The following is a 5,599-nucleotide window of genomic DNA, read 5'->3' as shown; positions in this document are numbered from 1 at the left end:
AAATCTATATTCAAAATATTATTAAAATATAGAAATATCTAAATATCTTGTAACGCTACACTCGCGGCTCGTACAGCCGATTCACTAATCGAGTGCAGCAACACAATATTATTCGCGCCTCGGCGACCGTTCGGCAGGTTCGGCAAGACCCGACAGCTCCAAAAAGCAAAACACAAAATGGGCGCCAGGTACGGCGGTCCGTACCCATTAACGAAATCAAGACACTAACTCTATTCGATGGTCTCGCCGCCGAGGGCAACGCGTCCTCCACCCGAACGGCTCGCCCGAACGACCGGCAGCTCAGCCCTGCTCTCGGTAAAGGGGCTGGTTCTTTGACAAGTCCGGGGAGGTTAGAGTCTTCGGTGATTATGAAATAAATACAAGGTGGATAGAATTGCTGTGACTTTTCTTTTATTCGGCGGTAGCCCTTTACAGAGGTGTGATATTTCGGCAGCGATTCGCACTAACAATAATACAAATATCCCCGTTCGCGGTCGCGATGCTGGTCCTCGGCAGCTCCGATTTCCGAGTCGTGACCGCGAAGGTCACGACAGCCACGTAGGCTTTCGGCGGTGTGTTCGCTCGATATTTCGCGCACGACGGATAATCGACAGTTAGGATGTCGGGTGTTTGTCTTTACGCGGAGCTCCTCCCTTCGCAAGAGGAACGCGAACCCTGGCCCTCGCCCAGGGTGGATAGCCGAGCCCTCGCTCCCAGGGTGGACGCCGCATCGCTCCGCGACACTAATCACTAATAATAATCAGTTCGTTCTCCGTGGAACGGACTCACCAAAAAAAACCAGCGGAGCGGGGCAGTCGGCGACAAGCAGCGGCGGTCCCCTCTGGGTTCACACAACAATTCCAGCCCGTGCGGTAGCGGCCTTACGGTTGCAGAGGTCGAGTCGTCTTTTGTCGTCGGCTCCGAGGATGGCACGTCCTTTACAATTTCTAGGCACGGCTAATGGGAAACAGCTCTCGAACAATCGTTGGGACCTGGTTTTATCCCAGGTTTGAATCGTTAACTCCGACAGCTATCGTTGATTGGCCGATTTGCAGGATTGAATCCCCCATTATTCGGCCGTTGTTTTTGCGGCAACGGTTGTTTACCATCTGGGTCTTTCTCGCCTGTTGGCCTCTCCGACCTTGGAGCTTCGTCGTATCGGCAGCCGTCGTTTCTTCAGTCCTCGAGCCTCGCGGCGTCTTCGCCTGGCTCAGAGGACGCTCCGGGTCGCGGAGGATGTGCTCGTCGGACTCGCCTTGGTAGCAGCTGTCCTCCGCTCGTCCGCGGTGTCCGTCGACTCCGTCCCAGCGGCTCCCTTGCGGCAGCTCAGGACTGATTCACCCCGGTAGCTCTCTCTCTACGTTATCCGCGTCAGAAGTATGCCAGCTAAAAACGAGCCTCCTTAGAGTGGATTCACCTGTCGGTCCTTACTTTCGAATAACAATAACAAGGAAGCGATTCACCTGGGATATTTGGTCTGTCCGATGCTCCTCGTCAGGATCCTTTTCTCCCTTGGCGGCAGCAAATTCTCCCTGATGTCTTCTTCCTCCTGACCCGACCTCTCAACCTCCGCACTCTTTCTTTATACACACAAAAAATATTCAGGCCACACAGGCTCGCGTCCTATTCGCCTTACCGTTAGGACGCGACATCCACCTGCAACCGGGAAGCCCGCTTACGGCTTCCTAACGACTTCCAAAGTGACGGACGATAAAAAATCGTCACGTCACAATCTAAATATTTTATATAATATTTATTGTAAACAAAAATTTAATATTTTGTAAATATTTCCATAAATATTGCACATGAAAAAAATAAATATAATTATTTATAATTATTAAATTAATAAAGAAATAAGAAAATCGAAATTTAAATTGGTAATGTACATTAAAAAAATTCTTTAAATGTAAGAAATATATTTTGTTATACAGGGTGTTCGGAAAGTACCGGGACGCCCGAATATCAGGAAAAATATAAGTTTTACAAAAAAATGTTTCAGACAAAAGTTGTGGCGTTTAAAAAGATGTATTTACTGATCACATCAGTTTGACCTTGGGTTGCGTAGCGAAGGTCAGGTCAAGGTCACATTAATTTTTTTAAATGGAACACCCCATTTTTCATTGCATATTCTTATAGCACATCTCGAGAGCTTTTCAAAACACTATAATAAAATATTTTTTCGTTAAGAACTTTTCGAGTAATAACACTTGAAATTTCCAGCACTTTGACATAGAATACAAAATATCTCGTAAAATATTCATCTTTCGGTTATCTTGTCTTAATGCTTTTTTGCGCAGAATAATGAGACAAATTAATTAGCTTAAAACAAAACAAAACAAAAATTTTTACATAAATATATAAAAATCTTTTTGTGCTTTTTTCAAGCCAATTAATTTGTCTCATTATTCTGTGCAAAAAAGCATTAAGACAAGATAACCGAAAGATGAATATTTTACGAGATATTTTGTATTCTATGTCAAAGTGCTGGAAATTTCAAGTGTTATTACTCGAAAAGTTCTTAACGAAAAAATATTTTATTATAGTGTTTTGAAAAGCTCTCGAGATGTGCTATAAGAATATGCAATGAAAAATGGGGTGTTCCATTTAAAAAAATTAATGTGACCTTGACCTGACCTTCGCTACGCAACCCAAGGTCAAACTGATGTGATCAGTAAATACATCTTTTTAAACGCCACAACTTTTGTCTGAAACATTTTTTTGTAAAACTTATATTTTTCCTGATATTCGGGCGTCCTGGTACTTTCCGAACACCCTGTATATAATTTTTTAACTTAAAATATTTGTTAAATTTCTTAACTTAAAATATTTGTTAAATTTTAGAAAATATATAATAAATATAAAAAAATATTTTTTTAATTTGTAAAATAACCTGCAAAATTATGAATTTATAAATAAAAAAAGTGATTTCTTTGATTTAAAATATCTATATATATAAGAATAAACAAATGATTTCTTTACAAGGAGAAAATTAGTGTTTTTAAATGTAAAAACTGTTTAAATAAACATTTTCTTATTTTAAAAGTAAATAAAATACAAGTAAATCATTTTATAAATCTATAATAAATTATTTTCTAATATTAAAAGTATTTTTTTATGTTTTAAATTAGTTTTTTTATTATCAGAAAAAAATTTATTTAACTTTACAAAATAATTTATTTTACTTACTTTTAAAACATGTAAATATTTTTTAAATATACTTTCTACATACTTTTTAAAACATATATTTTAAAATAATCTATTCTCTTCTTTAAATAAATCTTCTTTAAATAAATCATATGCTTTCGTATATGGATATATCATATGTACACAATATAAAGCGTCTCTCAATCAAAGTGACAGTGACGCAGTAAGTAAGATGAACGACACAAGAATCAGCCCAAGTAACAGACTCACGTCAAAATGACGTAAAAAACTGGTCATAACTGGTCGAATGATGTCAAGTGACTAAATAACGACGTCTTTAAAACGTCTATTTTGTGACATCGTAATGACGTTTCTGTATAACGTCTTAAAAACGTATTATTGACGTTTAGAGACGTAAGAGTCATAAAGCGTCATTAAGTCGTCTAAAATGTCGTCATCGATCTGTGACATTAGACTTTCATTTTGACGATATTCTCACGATATTTTTTATCACCTTGGTTATTTCTTATACTGAACTTACTTAGATTTGGATGTCATTTTGACGTGTCTGTTACCTGGGAGAGGTTTCAGGCTCGAATCTCAGCAATGCCCATACAGCACAGAAGCTTGCAGCAACATTGCTACAACGTTGCAAGATTGCATATTGCAGTGCAATGTTGCCGAGACTTTGCAGTGACATTAATTTGCAATATTACTTTAGCAATATTGCAGTAATATTTAAAAAAATATTACAAATATAATATATTTTATTTATTTACTATTATTTATTTATTTATTTTTGTTACTTGTATTTCAAATTCAGTAATGTTAAAAATGTTTGGATCATTTTTACATGGCCACCATGTAAGTTTCTTGTCGTTGTTAACTCAACACTAGCCAAGTTATCCACTAATGTTGAGCTGCGGTTGCATGATGACGACGCCTGCGGGCCCGCTTTCCCACCCTGACCCGCCGCCGATACTGGGTATCCGACTCCCTGCATCATAACGCACTTCCTCCGTGTGCCTGCCATGACGGCATGAGAGCTGTGACCCAGGGACTCTGCCGGATCACGGAATTACTCCGTTGCCCACCGTCACCACGTGGAGGTACCCTGGGCACAGACACACTAAAGAAAGTGTTACGACCAGTAAAAACATTAACTTGTTATCAAGAACAAATGTGAACAAAAACGCTGTAGCTATAAGTCCAGTAGAGTACTAAAACATTTTCGATTCTTGTTAAATTTTATTTTTAAAGGCTAGGCAGTGTTCTTAAGATGTTATGGGGTTTGGGCCTTTTTGGGTCAAGGGATTTAAGGATTGAGTCATATTAATGTAGATTAGAAAAACCAGATGAGTGGTTATTGGTTTCTTTGTGTTGAAGAATCGATGGATTAAAGTTGTGAGGAATTACTGGGTTTTTGGACCTTGTTTTTTTGAGGTTATGAAAAATCCTGACGTGATGGGTTCCAACGGACCTCAGATTCGGATTCAGCGACCCAAAAAACATATGATAAACATGGTCTAGTCAGCTGTACAATTTTTTTTTTTTTTTTGGAACTGTGTTATTGATAATTACTTATTATCCAGTATTTTTAATACTGAAAATAAGTAATTATCAATGATTCTTAGTATGATATCTCTATAAGGGTTGTTTCAATATCTATCAGCAAATTATCTAATAAACAACAAATAAAAATTATGTAACTATTATTTGGTGTTTGCTAGGTATGATATAATATACTGTGAACATTATAAGGATATATTATATATGCATTAATCGTAAGAATATCGTTGGAGTCATTGAGAATCGCCGCTTGCCGCTCGATCGTCAGGTTAAGCAACACTTTTAACGGAGTCAGGACTTGGATTTGTGACCGGTGGTATACCGCTTGGGATCGAAATTATCGCAGGAGGATTCACGAAAGTTTGGAATGTGTTGACAACCTTCGATATCTAGTAGTTTATGAGACATGAGAAAATTAGGAATATAAGTATATTTATGTAAACATTATGATTTTCTCATTTTTCACCTTCATGTAATAATTCTCAGTATTTGATTACTATCAATATTTAATAGTGATTTTATTATCAGTATTCATCAGAAATTAAATATTGGCCAAAAAATTACTGAATTACTGGTAATATTTAATCACTAATAATTTTTCAGTATTTCTTAGTATGATATTTCTATAAGGGTACTACTAAAGGTTACTACAGAATTTATTATTCGCGAAAAAGATATGATTCTCTCTGACGGTACTTATAATTTTATATATCTTGAGAAAACGTTACATATGATTTATAAACGTGTGTATGTGTGTTTATTTGTATTTATATAAATATATTTATATATTTTATATATTTATATATTTATATTATACTTATTTATTAACTTAATACAGACGTATTCTTATTTTTCAAATATTTTTAAATAGAAGTATGTTTCAAAT

Source organism: Odontomachus brunneus, unplaced genomic scaffold (assembly GCF_010583005.1).
Source record: "Odontomachus brunneus isolate Ranch 3 - 2012 unplaced genomic scaffold, Obru_v1 Obru_scaffold_061, whole genome shotgun sequence".
Taxonomy (NCBI): Eukaryota; Metazoa; Arthropoda; class Insecta; order Hymenoptera; family Formicidae; genus Odontomachus; species Odontomachus brunneus.
Note: the sequence above shows the minus strand (reverse complement) of the source record.